At 37.6% G+C, this 21,493-nt stretch overlaps 13 non-coding genes and 1 pseudogene across 13 annotated transcripts; all 14 read left to right on the top strand.

The window, feature by feature from the left end:
- The first annotated feature begins 2,591 nt into the window (after positions 1–2,591).
- Positions 2,592–2,666, top strand: LOC111820657 (small nucleolar RNA SNORD113/SNORD114 family). The gene has a single exon (XR_002824187.1). It is a non-coding gene; the product is annotated as a small nucleolar RNA SNORD113/SNORD114 family (small nucleolar RNA).
- Positions 2,667–4,912: 2,246 nt separating this feature from the next.
- Positions 4,913–4,984, top strand: LOC111820658 (small nucleolar RNA SNORD113/SNORD114 family). Its single transcript, XR_002824188.1, has one exon. It is a non-coding gene; the product is annotated as a small nucleolar RNA SNORD113/SNORD114 family (small nucleolar RNA).
- A 7,456-nt stretch (positions 4,985–12,440) lies between these two features.
- LOC111820650 (small nucleolar RNA SNORD113/SNORD114 family) lies at positions 12,441–12,515 on the top strand. The gene has a single exon (XR_002824181.1). It is a non-coding gene; the product is annotated as a small nucleolar RNA SNORD113/SNORD114 family (small nucleolar RNA).
- Positions 12,516–13,225: 710 nt separating this feature from the next.
- On the top strand, positions 13,226–13,300 carry LOC111820648 (small nucleolar RNA SNORD113/SNORD114 family). Its single transcript, XR_002824179.1, has one exon. It is a non-coding gene; the product is annotated as a small nucleolar RNA SNORD113/SNORD114 family (small nucleolar RNA).
- Positions 13,301–14,008: 708 nt separating this feature from the next.
- On the top strand, positions 14,009–14,083 carry LOC111820670 (small nucleolar RNA SNORD113/SNORD114 family). The gene has a single exon (XR_002824199.1). It is a non-coding gene; the product is annotated as a small nucleolar RNA SNORD113/SNORD114 family (small nucleolar RNA).
- Positions 14,084–14,793: 710 nt separating this feature from the next.
- On the top strand, positions 14,794–14,868 carry LOC111820669 (small nucleolar RNA SNORD113/SNORD114 family). Its single transcript, XR_002824198.1, has one exon. It is a non-coding gene; the product is annotated as a small nucleolar RNA SNORD113/SNORD114 family (small nucleolar RNA).
- Positions 14,869–15,506: 638 nt separating this feature from the next.
- On the top strand, positions 15,507–15,581 carry LOC111820652 (small nucleolar RNA SNORD113/SNORD114 family). The gene has a single exon (XR_002824183.1). It is a non-coding gene; the product is annotated as a small nucleolar RNA SNORD113/SNORD114 family (small nucleolar RNA).
- Positions 15,582–16,293: 712 nt separating this feature from the next.
- Positions 16,294–16,368, top strand: LOC111820644 (small nucleolar RNA SNORD113/SNORD114 family). Its single transcript, XR_002824175.1, has one exon. It is a non-coding gene; the product is annotated as a small nucleolar RNA SNORD113/SNORD114 family (small nucleolar RNA).
- A 667-nt stretch (positions 16,369–17,035) lies between these two features.
- Positions 17,036–17,110, top strand: LOC111820646 (small nucleolar RNA SNORD113/SNORD114 family). Its single transcript, XR_002824177.1, has one exon. It is a non-coding gene; the product is annotated as a small nucleolar RNA SNORD113/SNORD114 family (small nucleolar RNA).
- Positions 17,111–17,840: 730 nt separating this feature from the next.
- Positions 17,841–17,915, top strand: LOC111820649 (small nucleolar RNA SNORD113/SNORD114 family). The gene has a single exon (XR_002824180.1). It is a non-coding gene; the product is annotated as a small nucleolar RNA SNORD113/SNORD114 family (small nucleolar RNA).
- Positions 17,916–18,580: 665 nt separating this feature from the next.
- Positions 18,581–18,655, top strand: LOC111820647 (small nucleolar RNA SNORD113/SNORD114 family). Its single transcript, XR_002824178.1, has one exon. It is a non-coding gene; the product is annotated as a small nucleolar RNA SNORD113/SNORD114 family (small nucleolar RNA).
- Positions 18,656–19,386: 731 nt separating this feature from the next.
- Positions 19,387–19,458, top strand: LOC111820645 (small nucleolar RNA SNORD113/SNORD114 family). The gene has a single exon (XR_002824176.1). It is a non-coding gene; the product is annotated as a small nucleolar RNA SNORD113/SNORD114 family (small nucleolar RNA).
- Positions 19,459–20,155: 697 nt separating this feature from the next.
- LOC111820660 (small nucleolar RNA SNORD113/SNORD114 family) lies at positions 20,156–20,228 on the top strand. Its single transcript, XR_002824190.1, has one exon. It is a non-coding gene; the product is annotated as a small nucleolar RNA SNORD113/SNORD114 family (small nucleolar RNA).
- Positions 20,229–20,946: 718 nt separating this feature from the next.
- On the top strand, positions 20,947–21,026 carry LOC111820661 (uncharacterized; annotated as a pseudogene).
- The last annotated feature ends 467 nt before the right edge of the window (positions 21,027–21,493 follow it).

Genomic DNA, 21,493 nt, shown 5'->3' with positions numbered 1-21,493 from the left:
TGCTGGTTGCTTGTTTACGTAACTAAATAATGCATTTAATACGGTAATATTTCGTGTAAATAATAACAATTTAATATAGTCAATAATGACTAAATAATGCACTTAATACAGTAATATTTTGTGTAAATAATAACAATTTAATATAGTCAATAATGACTCGATGAAATAAATAAGTTAACAATATTATTATAGCATAATAATTTAATATAGTTAAAAATCAAATTAATAATGATTAGATAGTTGTTGGAAAACCTGGAAAAGGCCTGAGCGTGGACAAACAGTGAGGATGTGAACGTAATAAACACGAACCCTCTTGTGTTCACTGACTTTTACCTGCATAGAAAAACGTAGAGGCATTTTGTTGGTGATTCCTGAGTAATAAGAAGTGGGTGGATATTAGTGTTTCTCGGGTTCCTTGCTCAATGTCCTTAGGGCTCACAAATGTTGGTGCTATTATTATAAGTGAGTGAAAGAAGAATTTCATAATTTAATCCCATATTTAAATAAGAAGAAACCATGGTATGGACCCTCTAGAAGTTATTTAAACCTGAAAAGCCCCAGGGCCCTCCTTTAGGTAAGGTTCATAGGGTGCTCACCCTCTCGCCATATCTAGCTATTAACATTAAAATTAAAACTGGTTAAAAATAAAAATCCAGTTCTTCATTCACACCAGCCATATTCCAGTCCTCATGTGGCTGGTGGCTACCCTCCTGGGCAGTGCTGCTAGAGAACATCTGCACTTTGTCAGATGTTCCATCATCACAGAAAGTGCTGACATAGGCACTTGAAGGCAATAGTGTTTAGTTTGGGTAGCAGGGGGCTTCACCACGTTGTGTTTTCTTTATAAAGAAAGAGCAGATGATTAAATTATTCTAAGGGTCATAAAAGGAGCCCTGGTGGTGCAGCATTTAAGCACTCAGCCAATAACTGAAACGTTGGCCGTTCGGCCCCACCCAGTGGCTCTGTGGAAGAAGGACCTGGCTATCTGCTTCCATAAAGATTACAGCTTAGGAAACCCTATGGGGAAGTTCTACTCTGCCACATGGATCGCTATGAGTTGGAATTGACTCGAAGGCATCTAACAACAACAAGGGCGAAAAGTAAATAAATAAACGAATGAATAAATAAATACATGAAGTACAGTGTGGCCCTTTGGTTGATTGTGTCATGAAACAAGGATTTAAATTCATCCCATTTTGTGGAAGTTTTGTTCATTAAAAAATTGCCTGGCTTTTTGCTATTTGATAGGGGGATATACAGATACCAGTCCATCATCTTGTGTTAGACGATAGATTAAAAGGTGTTCACTGCATTTTTTCACACTAAAAATTGAGTAAGTTAGTACACGAAAAGGATGCCATCTTTGGGCCGAGGATGAGTCTGTAACATGACCCCAGTGCTCATGGCCAGTCTAGTAAGGCAGAACTAACTTCTGTTTTTTTTTTTTATAACATCTAAACTTACACTGTTCATTCTTTTTAAAACTCTGCTTTTTCTCGCAGAACAAACACACTGCTATGAATTCCATCATTTTCCAGTAATGAGTCTCTCAGGTGTTACTTCTGGGGATAAGCAGCACAGCCCACCAACGTTAGTAATGATCAAAGTTTCTGTTCTTGGTTTGTGTGCCTGCTCATGTGTGGTCGCTGATGTACAGTGGAGTCTTGTTAGTCATGGTGGTTAGGTTCTATAGACTCCCCGTGAACACTGGGTGAAGGAATACCAAACCAGCCTTGTCTGTGCTCAGCTGGGACCTCGCGCCTCGGGCGGCTCTCATTTTTCACCGCTCTGCACATGCGCCGTCCCTGAATGACTGCTAAAGCTGGGTAAGTATTGATTTTGGGATTACAAATATGTTTTAGCCCATAAACAAATTTGCACCTACAGAATCCATGAGTAAAGAGGCTCGACTCTATTTCAATGGAAGAAAAGGCCGTATATGCATAAATAGAATTCAAGAACACAGAGTATGGGCCAGTAGGTGGTAACTGTGTTACATGGACTAAGGAGGAGGGTTAACTTATTTCAGCACAACTGAGATCCATTGAAAAAAAAGACAAAATATGGAAGGCACAGAATTCATTTTCAGAATTTGATATTCCATATCATGTTTGGGCCACAGTTGATTTAAATATTCCCATAATGTTTAGAGATCCAGGCTGTTAACTGTTTAAGGAAGCTGTTGGAAGGTGGAACATACTGTGTGTCTTCTAGTTGTTGGATGCCATTGTGAGTGGTTAAGAGCTACGGCTGCTAACCAAAAGGTCAGCAGTTCAAATCCACCAGTCACTCCTTGGAAACCCTATGGGGAAGTTCTACTCTGTTCTATAGGGTCGTTATGAGTCAGAATTGACTCGACAGCAATGGGTTTGTTTTTTGGTTTTAGCCCAATCATGGATTATTAATAATGATGACACTGGTACAAAAGGGGTTTTATTGACGATTCCACATGTGTAACACTGAGATCTACCTCAAAGCTGTGGGAAATGAGTCTAGAGATAGACATGGTCATGTCAAAGGTCTTGTTGTCGGGAGTTTGTGATTCATAGAAAGGGAAGGTATACATGAATGAAGAAAAAAAGTGCCATGCCTGGACCATTGATGAGATTGGATGTTGTCTGAATCAAGAATTTTGATTAAACCTTATCTGCAATTCCAAGGTCCATTATAAAGACATACCTGCTTTTTTCGCTCTATGGAAATGAGATTATAGCAGAAGTTGAAAATATTCATGTATCTTGATCATGGACGTTCAGAGTTTATGGTTATAGCCTGAGTTTTTATAAGTGAATCAATGTACTAATAAATAAAGAAACATACCAATGAGTGAATATAAAGAGGGATGTTTATGGGCCAATTATGAGGGTATGTAATAAGACATGGATTGTTATTAATACATTTTTGTAGCACTGAGTTCCAGTAAAATATATATTGATAAAGGCTATTACCTCTTTCTGGGAGGAGCTTGTAGATGGACATATATATGATTCCATATTATTATTTGAAATAGGTGTTTGCTTCATGGTTGTTTGATTTTACTTAGAAAAGGAATATATTACATAAATAAATAATTGATTAATTAGTTACTTAATTGGAAAAAAGAATGAGCCTGCTTCGTCTTGAGGAGTGCCTTATGAAAAGAGTTATTATTATTAATCCATCTCTATTCACTGAGTTTTATTAAAAACAAGCAAAAGGATCTAGTTTTTTAAATCTCTTTGGTTAATGTAATGGACATATGGAGGCGTATCAACATTATTCAAGGTTCTTGTCCAGTGTTAATTCCCAGATATTGAAGAATTGTTGGGTGTGAATGAATGAGTAAATTCTTATAGCAATCACTTTTTTCAAAAGAGAGAAAAGCATGCTCTAATGAAAAGGATGTGTTTTGAAGCAAGAATCATGAGTAATCTTTGTCTACACTACTGTCTCTCTCTTCCCAGTGTAGGTACTGGCATATAGACACTTGCATGCAAAGAGCATCTCCATTCTAGGTTGTTCATGACTTTACCATTGTGTGTGTGTGTGTGTGTGTATTTTTCTTAATATATGTGAATATATGATTAAATTATTCAGTTAGTCATCCTATAAATGAATAATAAAACAATGTGTGATTAAATTAATAGATAGGTAGGTCAAGCATGAACTGTTTGTAAGAATATGCCATGAGTTATAAATTTAAATGTACCTATTTCTGCACAAGTTGAGTCTATTAAAAAATTATTTAGGCTCTTGCCTATGTAGATATGGGTCTATAGACAGATATTTGTAATAGTCTTAGTTCTCCTTTTTGAGTGGTGAATGCAAAGGTGTTCATTATATAATTTAAATTAATAATTAAATAGGTCAATAAATTTAAAAAATGTGCCATTCTTGGGTCAAGATGAATATGGTACTTGAATCAATTTTCGGATTAATCTGGTACCATACAACTAATGTGCTTTAAATGAATCTAAATCTAGACTGTGTATTCTTTTGAAAACTGGCATTTGACTCCACAGAATGAAGACCATGACTGATTTAATGAATTTCTGCTGATTAAGATCTAGGCTATTATCTTCGTGAGTAAGGAGCCTAAAGACCGAAGTAAGTAACACTCAAAATTTCTCCATTTGAGTGAATTTTTCATTAGTGTTGACTGAGTTATTTAAATTAAGCCATGCATAGACCAATGATAGGAATGTGTTATGAACCAAAGATTATGATTCATACAATTCAGCATAATTGTGGTTAAAAATAAGATGGAGAGCATTTTGTCATTTTTGAAGCTGATTAATTATCCACCTAATTTTTGCACTGCATTGGATTTAAACATTTCTCCAGTATTAAAATCTAGCGTTGCACTGTCCAATGTTGTCACCACTAGCCATATATGGCCATTTAAATTTAAATTATTTAAATTTAAGTAAAATTTTAACATTTAGTTCCTCAATTGCACTAGTCACCTTTCAAGCACTTAGTAGCAACATATGACTAATGGCAATCGTACTGGACAGTGAAGCTATAGAACATTTCCATCATCACAGAAAGTTTTATTGGACTCTTCTTTGCTGAGGGAGGAGCATATAGGAACATAGTCGGGAATGAAGCTATTGGTTTATGGGTGCTTATTTTACCATCTTTATAATACGGACAAACTAAAGAAAAGAGGAATAAGCTTGGGCCAGTGATGAATATGGGAAGGGTATGAAGCAAGGATGTTGATTGATCCACATATTCATCACTGAGGGCCATTGCAAAAAGAGATTTAGTCTACTAGCTCTATGGAAAAAGAGCTTATAAACAGATCTTGGCCATATTCAATAATCTTGTACTTTTTAAAAAATTCATGAGTGTTGATTTTATTACTGTTACTGAATCACTGACTGAATCAATAAACAAAGGTATAAATGAAGAAAAGGATTGCTTAGCCTGGACCAATGATGAGTACCCTGGGGTGTCTGAATCAAGGATTTTGATTAAACCCTATAACTCTGAGGTCTTATTTATCCTATCTATGGAAAATGAACATATTCCAAGAGTTAAAAATATTCAGGAGTTTGTTCTTGGTCTTCTGTTGCCCTTGAGTATGGATTGTATTATTTTTAGGTAATCAGCACATGACTAAATAAAGAAATATATAAATGAATAAAGACAAAATGGGCTATTCCTAGTCCAAATACGAGAGTACGTAAGGCAATAAGAATCTTTACTAATACATTTTTGAAGCACTGAGTTCCAGTAAAGTAAATTAATCAAAGCTGACCATGTTGAGTAAGGAGCATTTAGATAGATGGATGGAAGAGTTTTGTTGTTGTTCTGGGTTAGTATTTAGATGTTGGGTTTTTGTTTTATTAAGAAAAGGGTAAAACATGTCCTTAAATTAATTATTGATTAAATAACTACCTAATTGAGGGAGGACTTATATGTATATATCTCAATCGAGAATGTCACATGGCCAATTATAATTAATCCAATGATCTTCACTAAGTTTTAATTAAAAAAAAAAAAAAGAAAGAAAAAAAAAGACCTGATCTTTTTTCTGTGCTTAATGAGCATATGGACATACATTCATAGTGTCCAGTCTCTGTAGGTACACAGATATTAATGGTAGTGTTATGAATGTGTGAAAGAATAAGCTCATATCTCAATCAATTACTTAAAAGAATGCAAAGCATGGAGCAATGAGGAGCATGTGCTATGGAAAAGGATAGTGATTAATCCAGTTCTACCCAACTGCTCTCCAAATAAAGAACACAAATCTAGGTTCTTATACATTTTTGGAATGGTGCATGTATTTAGATTGGCTTTCCCTTGTTTTTTTGGTATATTTAACCTTGACAATTTCCTTAAAAATGTAATAAAATAATTAAATTACTCTATACGTAGCTGCATACATACTTATATCCGTAAAGTAACCACATACATAAACCAAAAACTTGTTGCCATTGAGTCAATACCAACACATAGTGACTCTATGGGACATAGTAGAACTGCCCCATAGAGTTTCCAAGGAGTGGCTGGTGGATTTGAACTGCCGACCTTTGGGTTAGCAGCTGAGCTCTTAACCACTATGCCACCAGAACTAACATACATACATAAAGTAACCACATGCATATATAAGTATATATGTACAAACATAAGTTACTACCCACATCACATATAAAGTAACTATATCCATATAGACAGCCATAAAGTAACTACATACATACATGAAGTAATTACCTACCTACATACGTACATAAAGTAACTACACACGTACATACATTAAGTAACTACGTACATAAAGTTAACTACACACACGTACACCCTTAGAGTAACTATATACGTAACACATAAAAGCACTACAAATACACATATATCCATAAAGTACACACACACATACATCCATAAAGTAGCTACGCACACATACATCCATAAAGTAACTATGTACACACATACATATAAAGTAACTCCATAATATAGACACACATAAAGGAACTACATACACATATACATACACTAACTACATACATATGCATATAGAATAACCACATACATACGTACAGCGTCTACCTATATACATAATACGTAACGTAATTACATACATACATAAAGTAACTGTACATACATACAGTAACTAGATATATACATATATACAGACATACATAAAGTAACCACACATACACACATACATGCATACATAAAGTAATGACATACATAATACAGTAACTGCATACATACATATAGTAACTACGTAATGCATACATAAATAACTACAAAATGCATACAGTAATGACATACATACATACAGTAACCACCTACACACACGCATAAAGTAACTACATACATACATACATAAGATAACTACATACATACACACATCAGGAGCCCTGCTGGTACAGTGATTAAGTGCTGGGCTGCTGACTGAGAGTTCGGCAGTTCGAACCCACAAGTCGCTCTGTGGGAGAAGGATGTCGCAGTCTGCTTCTGTAAAGATTTACAGCCTTGGAAACCCTATGGAACAGTTCTGCTGTGTCCTGTGGGGTCACTAGGAGTTGGAATCAATTCAACGACAGTGGGTTTGGGTTTTTTTTTTTTTTAGTAACTACATACATACATATATACATACATACAGGTGGGACATGCGTGGACAGTTGCTGAGAATGTGCTTGTATCTACGATTCTGATTAATCGAATTCTTCCCAAGTAAGATTCATCTAGAAGGAAGATCTAGCTCTCCTCACTGGGTAGGGGCTCATAAGTGGATGTGGGTAATAGTCATAGTTCTTTTTCTTTTGTCTGGTATTAGTTTCAAAGGTTTTTGTTATAGTATTTAAATTAGATACTTAATTGATTAATAGATAGGTATGACATTCAAGTTTAAAATACAAGATATAATAAGCACAAAAGGTTATTCCTAATCAATTACTGTTGACTTGAACTCAGTTTTAAAAAACGTATTTTATCTTATCCGTCTATCTACCTACCTACTTATTTTTACGTTTCTTTGTATTCCACAGATGCACCATAGCTAATTAAATCATTCTCTAATGAGGAGGATCCTGGCTGTTATCTTTTTGAATACGGAGGGTAGAAACCTATGTAAGTAATAGTCAAAGTAATTGTTTCTGATTCGACGATTTGTCATGGGTGTTAACTCTATTATTAAAAAGGAATAAATTGCTACATAGGCAAATAAAATAAATGAGGGTCATGTGCAAACCAGTTTAACACACCTGTGGACAATTAAGAAGAAACAAGCGAGACTGTTTAATTCATTTTCCACAGTTACTTAATTACTCCATTTTATTTTTGAGTCACAGTTGATTTAAACCTCCCTCTGTGTAGAAAGATGTAGTCAATGTGAGGGAGAATCACTTTAGAAGATGTAAGATATTGTCAGTGTTTTAAGTACAGAATAAAATGGTGGGTCCGTTGTTGATTGTTGTCATGTCTTTGAGATACGGATAAAATAAATGAAAGAGGATCAAGCATTGGCCAATGAACAGTATGGAACTGGTATGAAGCAAGGACGATGATTGACTCACCCATCTGCGAAGGGGATTATCTAACTCCTCTCTGAGAAATATCTGTGGATAGATGTTTTCAGAGTCTAGCCTCTTGTTTTTGAGTTTTTGTGATTCACAAACATTGATTATACTATTAGTGAATCAATGAAAGTATAAACAAATGTATAACTGAATGAAGAATAGTAAGCATGGACCAAGGGTGGGTTTGCGCTGGCTATGAACCAAGGATTAGGATGAATCCAGATATGCATTAGTGAAGTCCATTATAAAAAGAGAGCAGTCTAGTCCCTCTTAGGATGCGAACCTTAGATAAATGCTAGGAATATTCCAGAATCTTATTTTGGGGGGCTGTGATTCATTGAAAGTGATTCTATTAAGTGAATCAACGTTGTTGTGTGGTGTTGAGTCGATTCCAACCCATAGCGACCCCATGTGACAGCCTGGAAGTGCCCCATAGGGCTTTCTAGGCTGTAATCTTTACAGAAGCAGATTGCCAGGTCTTTCTCCCATGAAGCAGCTGGGTGGGGTCGAACCTCCATCCTTTCGGGTAGCAGCCAAGTGCTTATCCATTGCGCCACCAGGGCTCCTTCAGTGAATAAATAATTATATCAGAAAAATAAATAGGTGAAAAAAGAAAATCATGGGGCAGTTATGAGACTAGTTAATGAAACAAGGATTATTATTAATGTATATCTGTAGTAATCATCTATTGCCATGTAACAAATTCCCACACTGTTCCCGTGGGTCAAGGATCTGGGCATTACTTAGGGGGTGCTTTGACTCATGGTCTCACATGAGTTTGCAATCAAGGTGTTGATTGAGGCTGCAGTCAACTCAAGACTTGACAGAGGAAGGGTCTGCTTCCAGGCTCACTTAGTTGTTGGCAGGATGTAGTTCCTTGGGGGCTATTGGCTGGAGGCTACCGTTAGTTCCTTAGAGTGTGGGCCTCTCCTGAGGGCATTTCACAACCTGGCAGCTGGCTTCCTCCGAGTGAAGAGAGGGCAGGCAAGGTGGACATCGGTTACAGTCTTTTGCAGTCGAATCTTGGGTGTTACATTCCATCACTTTTGCCTTATCTTATTGTTTAAAAGAGGTCCAGCCTCCACTCAAGGGGAGTGGATTTTACAAGGTTGTGACTGTCAAGTGAGGCTCATTTGGAGCAATCTTGGAAGCTGTCTACCACAATATCTGAAGCACTGTTGTTTGCCATCGAGTCGATTCTGATTCACGGCCACCCCATGTGTGCAGAGTAGAACTACTCCATGGGGTTTTCAGGGCTGTGACCTTTCAGAAGCAGATTGCCCGATCTGTCTTCTGAGGCGCCTCTGGGTGGATTTGATCCGCCAACCTTTCAGCTAGTAGCTGAGCGCATAACCGTTTCCATTACTCAGGGACTCCTGATCTGAAGCATTGAGAACCACTGAAAAAAAGTTTAAGGTTGCTATCCCTTTGGTTAAGAAGCATATCAGCAGGCGTGTGTTCTAATCAATGTTCCTATTCTGAGTTGGCGGGGGATTACTGATTGTTTTGATAACAAAAAAGGCAAAAATTTACATAATTAAATAAATTAGCAACCGTTAACTAAATGAAAGAAGGGTATGCTGAGAAGGTTTTGTGTGACAGGTTTATGATTAATGCAATTCTGTTCACTAGGTTCCTTAAACAGTAATGAGTAATGAGGCATCTGGTGTGTTGTGCGACTCTGGACAGATGTTATAACAGTCAGTGTTCTGGTTAAGTTTGGGTACATAAAGTGACATTGATTGTATTAATATAAATGGAGGCATGAAAATATTCAAACTCAACCAATTACTTACAAGTGGGTAAAGCTTGTGTTATAAAACAAAGAATATGATTAATGCAATTCTGCCCAGCTGATGTTTAATATGAAGAAAAAATGACCTAGTCCCTTCCCACACTGTATAATGTACACCTAGGAAAAGCACCTAATAACCTTTCATTTCTGCGTTGCTGGTAGGTTTAAACATTGTTCTTTTGTCTTTTTTTGAAGAAAAATGAATAGATAATAAATTAATCCACAAGTGAAGCAATCAATTGATCAGTCAGTAAGAACAACTCAAGCCCACCAACTCATCCACGAGTGAGCTCCATTAAAAAAAAGATCTAGACTTTTACTTTAGTGCCTCAGGAGCACACAGACAAATGTTTGTAATAGTCACAGTTCTTAGTTTTGTTGTGGGTGGTGGCTTAAGGGTGTTTATTTTAAAAAAATTGATAGTTGAATAAGTAACTTTAAAAGGCATACCATTTTGGGGCCAAAGATAAAATGTGCCGTAGACCAAAGTATATGACCAATTCTCACCTCGCATCCATTAAAAAAATATTTAAACCTAGATTGTTTCATTCTTTTTTAACAAATGCTTTGACCCACAGTGGATTAACACAAAATAGCTGATTTAGTTATTTTCTAATGATGAAGATGTTGGCTCTGCCCTCTGTGAGTAGGTAGGGAACAGACTAGCTTAAGTAATATCCAGAGCTCTTCTTCTTCTTAGTTATTGGGTGTACCATGCCTATAAAAGGAATAGAGGGTACACTCATGAAGGAAGTCCAAAAAGGCCCTGCATGGATCAATGAGTAAAATGTGATAGGAGCCAAATATTACAATCAAGTCATTTCAGCAGAACTGAATTTTATTTATTAAAATGGTGGAAGACATTTTATTTTTACAGCTATTTAATATTTCATTTTTTGTTAGTGCTGTAACTGATTTAAAAATACCTATGCTGATGACGATCTAGGCACGTTTAGTTCCTGAGGGAGGAGGACATTGGAATATGGAGGATAATGACAGTGTTCTAGATGTTGAGTGAGATGTTGGGTTTAAGGCTGTTCATTATAGTTGTTAAATCCTTAAAATGTAGACCAATTACGTTAAAAAGGGCTTCCATAGACCAAAGACGAGAATAGGAATGATATGATACAGGGTTATTATTAATTCTTATCTGTATCACTGAAGCCCAATCATAAGAGCCTGTTCAAGCTGTGGGAAATGAGTCTATAGACAGATGTAGTAGCGTGCATGGATTTTTAAAGCTCTTGTGGATAGTGATTGTATTATTAGAAGTGTGTCAGTGAATAAATCAATACACTAATGTATAAATGAAAGAAGAGAACCTATTATGAGAGTATTTAATGAAACAACAATTATTTTTAAAATATTTCTGAAGCATTGAAATCCATTAAAAATAGGTGAAGCATATTACTTGTTTGGATGAGGAGCATATAGACAGATGAATGCAATAAGTCGATGGGCTTGGTCTGGTTAGTGGGTAAATTGGTGGTTTTTCTTCTTAAAAAAAAGCTGTTATGTAAACAGATAACGGATTGACTCACTAATTAAACAAAAGAGGGCCCAACAGGGGAGGCGCATGTGCTAAGAAAGAAGGATCATGAATCTTCATGTTCTACATAACTGCCGTTCATACATGGAGAAAAGACCTTTGGGTAAGGTATTATAATTTAGTTCTGTATTTCTGGCTGGTTTACCTTGTTCATTCTCTTTAGAAATGTGAATAGATAATTAAATAGATCCATGAGGAAGTCCGTACATAAATACATAGATACAGACATATATAGACCTACGTGAATAAGGGCACCCATGGGCCATTGGTGAGACTGTCCTCTGAGCAAGCATTTAGATTAATCCTATTTCCATGCAGTCCATTTACAAGTAGATATAAACTTTTATCTATGTGGGGGAGCATATAGACAGCTGTTCATAAAAGACAGAGTTCTTATTCTTGCCTTTAGTGATAGAGACAACGGTACTTATCACTATTAAAAACTAAATACAAGCTACTCATAGGGCAGTTAGAGGCCAGTGATAAAAATCTGCCACATATCAAGGATTGCGATTGATCTAGTAATGTTCACCTGACACTGATTTTAAAAAATTAGGATGGTTTCTTCTTTCTAGTATCGATTTTATACGCCACAGAATGAGTACAGGAGGGCCAAGTTAATCATTTCCAGTCATGAAGTTTTTACTTGTTACCTACGGGGGTATAGCGTGCATAGGCTGAAGTTAGTAATTGCCTAAGTTCTTGGTTTGGGTGGTTTGGTGATGGATGTTTACGGTATTATTTAAGAAGAATAAAAGCAAAGAAACCCAGGCATGGACTAATGATTAGATTGTTTTCAAGCAAAGGAATATGATGAATCCAGTTTACCCTAATGAAAGTCCGTTAAAGAAATAAGGCGTGTTTTACTGATATTCATAGTTGGTTAATATTTCATTTTGTATTTGCATTGTAGGTTATCTAAACGTTCCTTTACGGATACAGAAGTAATTTTTAAACTCATTGAGGGAGGAGCATATTAGCAGATGGAAGATACTGTCAGCATTCTATTTGTTGAGTAGGATGGTGGGTTGATGGTTCTTCATGTGTTTAAAAGTTGAAAATTTTAAGTACAGAGGGCCAATCCTGGTCAAATGATGACAACCAGTGGCGTCTGAGTCACGGACGATGAATAGTATGTTTCTGCAACTCTGAGGTCCAACACAGAGAGTTGCGCACATCGTTGGAAATGATAATGAATGTTAGAGATCTTCATGGATCTGGCGCTCCTCCTCTTATGACTAATGAATTTCCATTAAAATATTATTAAAATCAATGGAAGTATCCATCAAAAATATTTAAATCAATAAAATATAAAGGGTGAAGCATATTTCAGGTCTAAATACATATGACAAAGCAAGGAATACTCTTCTCATATATTGAAACCCAACGTTCCTTAAGAACTGTAACATTTTGGGGAGCAAGGAGGTTACCTCTTTGGCCAAAGATCATTTAGACAGTCCAACTCACGGTCAATGTTCTTATCTTTGGCGGTGGCATGTTGGATATTGTTAGTATTCTTAAAAGAAGATGAACTCAACATTATCCAGGGTCAATCATCCACTAAATGCGTGACTAATGAAAGGTGGAAAGTCGCGATCAACTGTGATAATTTCTCAATATTTGTATCCTCTGTTCTGCCTTGTAGCCCTCAGGATGGATGTCCTGACTGATTTCAGTGTCTACAGGAATCCTGTGCAGTACATTGACGCCATGCATTAGAAGCGGGGGAATTGATGTGAGTAACAGTCAAAAATCATGTTAATGGGAGTAGATTATGTGTATTAGTTTTATTAAAAATTATTATTACTTAATTGGTGAAGTAGTCAACAGTAATGTGTGTATGTGAATGAAGAAAATCAGGGCTAAACCTGGACCAGTGATGACAATGCGTGATGTCTGAGTCATGGACGATGAACAGTATGTGTCTGGAAGTCTGAGGTCCAACACAAGAAAGACCTGGTCTCTTCTCTCTGTTGAAAATAATACTATGCACAGGTGTGAGGAATATTCAAGCTAGTTTTGATTAAAATATTATTAAAAAAATCAATAGATGTAGCCATCAAAATATTTAAATCCATAGGAATATAAAGAGTGAAGCATCTTCTGTCTCTAAAGGCATATGGCAGAGCATGGAATACTCTTTTCATATATTAATATTAAAAGCCCAAAGTTCCATAAGAATGTACCAAATAGGGGTGGGAGGTGGTTATCCCTTTGACCAAAGATCACTTGGACAGTCCAACTCAAAGTCTATGATCTTATACTTGGTGGTGACATGTTGGATGTTGTTAGTATTATTAAGAGAAGAGGATGACAACATTACTCAGGGTCAGTCAACCCCTAAAAGCATGACAAATGAAAGGTGGAAAGTCATGATCATAGAAAATAATGCCTCAATATTTGTATCCTCTGTTCTGGCTTGTACACCACAGGATGGACAACCCAGAGCTGATTTCAATTACTGCCAGGGTCACATGCGGTACGATTGACTTCATGAGTTGGAAGTGTTGGAATCTATGTGAGTAACAGTCAATGATGCTGTCTTAGTGGGGGGAGGTTGTATGTCCCCTTAGGTATTTTGTTATTATTATTACTTAATTGATGAAGTAATAACAATAACTGTATGTGAAGGAAGAAAAGCAGGGCCAACACTGGACCATTGATGACCACTGGTGGCATCTGAGTCATGGATGATGAATAGTACGTGTCTGGAACACTGAGGTCCAACTCAAAGGGACATCTCATTCCTTGCCATGGTGAAAAATCATCCTATAAACAGACAGTAGCGATTTTCTTGGACTTGCGCTTCCCTCTGCATGACGATAACATTTTTGAAAATCAGTGGAAGTATACATATCATGAAATAAATAAAAAATGGAAAAATGGAAGCCTGGTACAATGATAAATGCTTATGGGGAGGCCAGAGATACTCTTACTATTTATTGATATCCCTGAATCTCACTTAAGAAAAGTGTCATTCCAGAGGGTTCCCTCTCTGGCTAAGGACCATATAGGCAGTATAACGCATGGTCATATTCTTTCTTTGGTGGGTGGCCCTTGCCATGTTGTTCAAATACTTAAGGGGAGAAAAGTAAACATTTCCCAAGTCAATAATTGCCTAAATGCATTAATAAGGAAAGGTGTAATGAGCCAATCAATGTAGTTAAGGTGTCAAGCCTTTTATCATTTTCTACGCTTTATACTCTTCAGGACAGTGGTCACTGAGGTGATGGAACTTTCCACCAGGGTTTCCAGCTCAACGGTCAGCTGTAGGTGTTAGGAGCATGGACACTGATGTGAGTTAACCATCAAAGATCCTGTCTTGGTCTGGGTGGTTTGTGTATCCTCTTAGGTATTTTTTCTCATGGGTGTCAGTTAATTGATGAATTCGCCAATAAGAATGTGTGGATGCAAATGAAGAGTAAAAGGGCCAATCCTGGACCAGTGATGACTACCGGTGGCGTCTGAGTCATGGATGATGATTAGTATGTGTCTGGAACTCTGAGGTCCAACACAGAGAACCCTCCCATTGTTGGAAGTGCTAGTGAAGACAGATGTTAGAGGATCTGGTGCTTCTCCTTTTATCACTAATGAGTTTTGATTGGAATATTATAAAAATGATTTGAAGTATCCATCAAAAAGATTTAAATTCATAAGGATGTAAACGATGAAGCATTGTCCACATGGCAAATCAAGGAATACACTTAGCATATATCAAAAGACCAATGTTCCTTAAGAACAGTATAATTTTGGGATGGGGGGTGGTTTACTTCTTTGGCTGAGGATAATTTGGACAGTCTAACTCAAAGTCCACGATCTTATCTTTAGCAGTGGTGGGATGTTGTTAGCATTCTTAAAAAGAAGAAGAGGTCCACAATACCAAAGGTCAATCATCTCCTAACAGCATGAGGAATGAAAGGTGGAAAGACTCATGATCAGTGGAGATAATTCCTCAATATTTGTATTCTGTACTCTGCTTTGTATCCCTCAGAATGGATGCCCAGGATGATTTCCATTTCTGCCAGGTTCACGTGTGGTATGATTGACGCCATGCGTTGGGATCGTGGCAATTGATGTGAGTAACAGTCAGAGATCTTGTCTTAATGAATAACAATAGGTGTATGTGAAGGAAGAAAAGCAGGGCCAATCCTGGACCAGTGATGACCACAGGTGGTGTCTGAGTAATGGAAGGTGAATTGTATGTGTCTAGAACTCTGATGTCTGACACAAAGGGACATCTCATCCTTTCCCTTGGTGGGAAAGGGTCCTGTAGGCAGATATTAGCGATTTCTTTGGACTGGTGCTTACTTCTTCATGCCTAAAGAATGTTGATTATAACATTTCAAAAAAATCAATGAAAGTTTCCACAAGAATCGTGAAATTAATAAAAATGGAAAAGTGGAAGCCTTGTCCGATGATAAACCCTTACTATTTATTGAAACCCATGAAGCTCGTTTAAGAAAAGTATTGTTCCAGGGGGTTCTCTCTCTGACCAATGACTATACATATAGGCAGTATGAGTCATAGTCAGTTTTCTTTCTTTGGTCAGGGGCTTGTGCCATGTTGTTCGAATCCTCAAGGGGAAAAGAAGTAAACATCCACCCCAGTCAGTAATTACCTAAATGCATGAATAACAAAAAGTTGAATGGTCCTATCAATTGCAGTTATGGTGTCAAGGCTTTTGTCATCTGCTGTGCTTTGTACCCTTTAGGACAGCTGCCTGAGAGGTGATGGAACTTTCCACCAGGGTCTCCAGCTTGACATTCATCTTTAGGTGTTAGAAGCATGGACATCAATGTGAGTAACAGTTAAAGATCCTATCTTGGTGCAGGTGGTTTGTGTGTCCTCTTTGATATTTTTTCTCATGGGTGTCAGTTAATTGCTGAATTCACCAATAAGAATGTGTGGAGGTGAATGAAGAAAAAGAGGGCCAATCCTGGACCAGTGATCACCACCGGTGGCGTCTGAGTCATGGACGATGAATAGTATGTGTCTGGAACTCTGAGGTCCAATACAGAGAGACGTGTAGTCCCCTCCCATTGTTGAAAGTGCTTGAAGACAGATGTTAGAGATGTTTAAGGATCTGGTGCTTCTCCTTTTATGACGAATGAGCTTGATTGGAATATTATTAAAAATTAAGGGAAATATCTATCAAATATATTTAAATCCATTTATATGTAAAGGGTGAAGCATAGTCCAACTTTAAACGTGAATAGCAAAAAAAAAGGAATACTCAGCATATGTCAAAAACCCGGTGTTCCTTAATTAAGAACAGTATTAATTAGGGGTGGGATGGTACCTCTTTGGCCAAGGGTCATTTGGACAGTCAAACTCAAAGTCCATGTCTTATCCTTGGTGACGTGTTGGATGTTGATAGCATTCTTAGGCTAAGAGGAAGTCAGCATTATCCTGGGTCCATCAGCTCCTAAGAGTGTGACGAATAAAAGCGGAAAAGTCTTGCAATCAATGGAGAACATGCCTTAATATTCTTATTTTCTGTTTTGCCTTTTATCCCTCAGAATGGGTGCCCTGGGCTGATTTTAACTTCTGCTAGTGTCATGTGTGGTAGGATTGACTTCAAGCATTGGGAGCATGTGAATCAATGTGAGTAACAGTCAAAGATCTTGTCCTAATGAATAACAATAGGTGTATGTGAAGGAAGAAAAGCAGGGCCAGTTCTGGACCAGTGATGACCACTGGTGGCTTCTGAGTCATGGATGATGAATAGTACATGTCTGGAACACTTAAGTCCAACACAAAGGGACATCTCGTCACTTCTCTTTGTGGGAAATGGTCCTGTAGACAGTAGCAATTTTCTTGGACTTGAGCTTCCCTCTTCATACCTAAAGAGTGTCTATTATAATATTTTGAAAAATAAATGGAAATATCCAAAGAACTTGTGAAATGAATAAGAGCAGAAATGTAGAAGCCTTGTCCAATGATACATGCATATAGTGTTGTCATAAATACTGTTACTACTTATTGAAGCCCCTGAAGCTCATTTAAAAAAGATGTCATTCCAGGTGGTTTCTTCTCTGGCCAAGGACCATATGTGGTAGATACTATCACTCAAACCCAGTCTTCTTTGCTTGGTTAGCCGCCTGTGCTCTGTTGTTCAAATCCTTAAGGGGAAAAAGAGTCAACATCTTCCTCAGTCAGTCATTACCTAAATGCATGAATAAGAAAAGGTAGAATGGTCTGATCAATATAGTTAAGGTGTCAAGCCTTTTATCAGATGTTCTGCTTTGTACTCTTTAGGATGATTTACCCTGAGGTGATGGATTTTTCTGCCAGGGTATCCAGCTCGATGGTTGGCTCTAGGTGTCAGGTGCATGGACATCAGTGTGAGTAACAGTCAAAGATCCTGTCTTGGTGCAGGTGGTTTGTGTGTCCTCTCTAATATTTTTTCTCTTGGGTGTCAGTTAATTGCTGAATTTACCAATAAGAATGTGTGGAGGTGAATGAAGAAAAAGAGGGCCAATCCTGGACCAGTGATCACCACCAGTGGCATCTGACTCACGGACGATGAATAGTATGTGTCTGGAACTCTGAGGTCCAGTACAGAGAGATGTGTAGTCCCCTCCCATTGTTGGAGTTCTAGTGAAGACAGATGTTAGAGAGATATTCAAGGATCTGGTGCTTCTCCTTTTATGACTAATGAGTTTTGACTGGAATATTATTAAAAATCAATGAAAGAATCCATCAAAAGTATTTAAATCCATAAGAATGTAAAGGGGGAAGCATTGTCCAACTCTAAATGCCAATGTCAAAGCAAGGAATACTCTTTGCATATATAGAAACCCTGACATTCCTTAAGAAAAGTATCATTTTTGGGTGGGTGGTGGTTACCTCTTTGGCCAAGGATCATTTGGACAGTCAAACTCAATGTGGCATTTGGTGGTGGCATGTGGGATATTGTTAGCATTCTTAAAAGAAGAGAAAGTCAGCATTACCCAGGGTCCATCAACTCCTAAGGGCACAATGAATGAAAGGTGGAAAGTCTCATGATCAATAAAGATAGTGCTTCAATATTTGTTTTCTCTGTTCTTCCTTTCACCCCTCAGGATGGATGCCCCAAGCTTATTTCGATTTCTGCCAGAGTCACATGCAGAATGAATGACTCCATGCATTGGGATCTTGGGAATCGATGTGAGTAACAGTCAAAGATCTTGTCTTAATGAATAACAATAGGTGAATGTGAAGGAAGAAAAGCAAGGCCTGTCCTGGACCAGTGATGACCACTGGTGGCGAATGAGTCATGGACGATCAATAGTATGTGTCTGGAACTCTAAGGTCCAACGAAAAGGGACATCTCATCCCTTCCCTTGGTGGGAAATGGTCCTGTAGACAGATATTAGCAATTTTCTTGGACTGGTGCTTCCCTCTTAATGTCTAAAGAGTATTGATTATGACATTTTCAAAATCAGTGGAAGAATCCACAAGAATCATGAAATGAATAATATCAGAAAAGTGGAAGCCTTGTCCAATGATTAGCACATATGGTGAGGCCAGAAATACTCTTAGTTTTTATTGAAGACCCTAAGCTTATTTAAAAAAGGTGTCATTCTGGAGGGTGGGGGTGGTTCCTCCCTGGACAAGGATCATATGGGCAGTATAACTTACAGTGTTCTTTTCTTGGTTGGTGGCCTGTGCTCTGTTGTTCAAATACTTAAGGGGAGAAGAAGTAAACATCCACCCCAGTTAGTAATTCTTGAATGCGTGAATAAGGAAAGGTGGAATAGTCCGATCAATGTAGTTAATGTGTCAAGCCTTTTATCATCTTTCCTGCCTCGTACTCTTCAGGACAGTTGCCTGCATGGTGATGGAAATTTCCACTAGGATAACCAGCTCAATGATTGGCTCTAGGTTTTAGGAGTGTGGACACTGATGTGAGTAACAGTCAAAGATTCTGTCTGGGGGTGGGTGCTTTGTCTGTCCTCTTAGGTCCTATTTTTTCTCATGAGTGTCAGTTATTTGCTGAATTCACCAATAAGAATGTGTGAGGCAAATGAAGAAAAGAGAGCCAATCCTGGACCAGTGATGCCCACTGGTGGCGTCTGAGTCATGGACGATGAATATGTGTCTGGAACTCTGAGGTCCTGCAAAAAGAGACATGCAGCCCCTTCTGTTGTTGGAGTGCTAGTGAAGACTGATGTTAGAGATATTCAAGAATCTGGTGCTTTTGCTTTAATGACTAATGAATTTTGATTGGAATATTATAAAAAAATCAATGGAAGTATCCATAGAAAAGATTTAAATTCATAAGAATGTAAAGGTGAAGCACTGTCCAACTCTATACATGTATGGCAAGGCAAGGAATACTCTTTGCTTATATTGAAAGCCCAAAGTTCCTTAAGAATGGTATTTCAGGGTGGGGAGGGGTTACCTCTTTGGCTAAGGATGATTTGGACAAACTCAAAGTCCATGATCTTATCCAAGGCGTTATGTTGGGTATCGTTAGCATTCTTAAGGGAAGAGGAAGTCAACATTACCCAGGGTTGATCGTCTTCTAAGAGCATGACGAATTAAATGTGAAGAGTCTCTCTATCAATGTATATAATGCCTCAATATTTTTACTCTCTTCTCTGCCTTGTATCTCTCAGGATGGATGCCCTGGACTGGTACTAATCTCTGCCATGGTCAAGTGCGGTACAATTGACTCCATGAGTTAAGAGCATGAGAATCAATGTGAGTAATAGCGATCTTGTCCTAGTGGGTGTAGATGCTGTATTCTGTTATATATTTGAAAGTAGTCAACCACAATGGGTTTTTGTGAAGGACGATAAGCAGGGCCAGTCCTGGGCCAATGATGACCACTTGTGGCATTGAGTCATGGATCATGTATAATCATTTCAGCAACTGTGAAGTGCAACAGAAAGGGACGTCTTCTCCCTTCTCGCAGGGGGAAATGATTCTGTACAGAGATATTAGTAATATCGTTACTCTGGTGCTTCTCCTTTTATGATTAATGAATATTGCTTGTAATAATATCAATGGAAATATGTATAGTAGGAAGTATGTGTAATAGGTTCTTAAATAACAATGGAAAATTTGAAGCCTTTTCCAATCATAAGTGCATATTGTAGGAGAAACTTGCCTAATATATATTGCATCCTCTGACCTTTATTTAGTAACATTGTAATTTAGTGGGTTATCTCTTTGGCTAAGGGCATAAAGTCAGTATTAATCATAGGCAAAGGTCTTTTCTTAGTTAGCGGCCCATTTGCTGTGTTTAGTAATCTTAAGGAAAAGGAAATAAACACCCCAGTCAATAATTTTTTAAATGCATGGATAATGAAAGTTGGAATGTTATGATTAATAAATGAAGACAAACTTTACCATCTTTTCTGCTTTGTACCCTTAAGGATAGTGGCAATGAAGATGATTGAATTTTATGACAGGGTCTCAAGCTCAATGATTAACTCTATGTTTTAAGACTAGGATAGAGATATGAATGCTAGTGAAAGATTCCGATTTGGTGTTGGTGATTTGTATGTCCTCTAAGATAAATTTAATAACTAGAGTCAGTTAATTCATGAGTGAATCGGTTAAAATGTTTAGATGGGAATGAAGAAAAATGGGGCCAATCCCAGAGCATTGATGACCATTGGTGGTATGTGAGTCATGAGCAGTACATAATGATAATGAGTGATGGAACGCTGAGTTCCAACAGACAGAGTTATCTATACTGTTTCATTTGTTGAAAGTGATCCTGTAATAGTCCAAGACCTTGTGTTGATGTGTGTCATTTGAATGTCTTAATTGTTGGTTAGATTAATTTATGAATGAATGAATGAATGAAATAAGGCAGTCATTGCTCAGGTTCGAAAGTACTTTGAAACGTTTATTTAGGTGTGTCTTCTGCTACGCAAGTGAATTGCCCTGATGAAGAATATTTTGGTGGTTATATGTATGCAGGTGCCCTGGTGGTGCAATAGTGAAGCTCTCAGCTGCTAACTGAAAGGTTGGCAGGTTGAATCCACCTAGTGGGTGCGACTCATACTCATAGGGACCCTGTAGGACAGAGTAGAACTGCCCTATAGGGTTTCCAAGGAGCAGCTGGTGGATTTGAACTGCTGAGGTTTTGGTTAGCAGGCGAGCATCAAGTCTGGTTTTTTTTTTTTTTTTTTTTTTTTT

This window comes from Trichechus manatus, unplaced genomic scaffold (assembly GCF_000243295.1).
Source record: "Trichechus manatus latirostris isolate Lorelei unplaced genomic scaffold, TriManLat1.0 scaffold00045, whole genome shotgun sequence".
Classification (NCBI taxonomy): domain Eukaryota; kingdom Metazoa; phylum Chordata; class Mammalia; order Sirenia; family Trichechidae; genus Trichechus; species Trichechus manatus.
The sequence above is the reverse complement of the archived record's forward strand: the minus strand, read 5'-3'. Positions and strand labels throughout refer to the sequence as shown.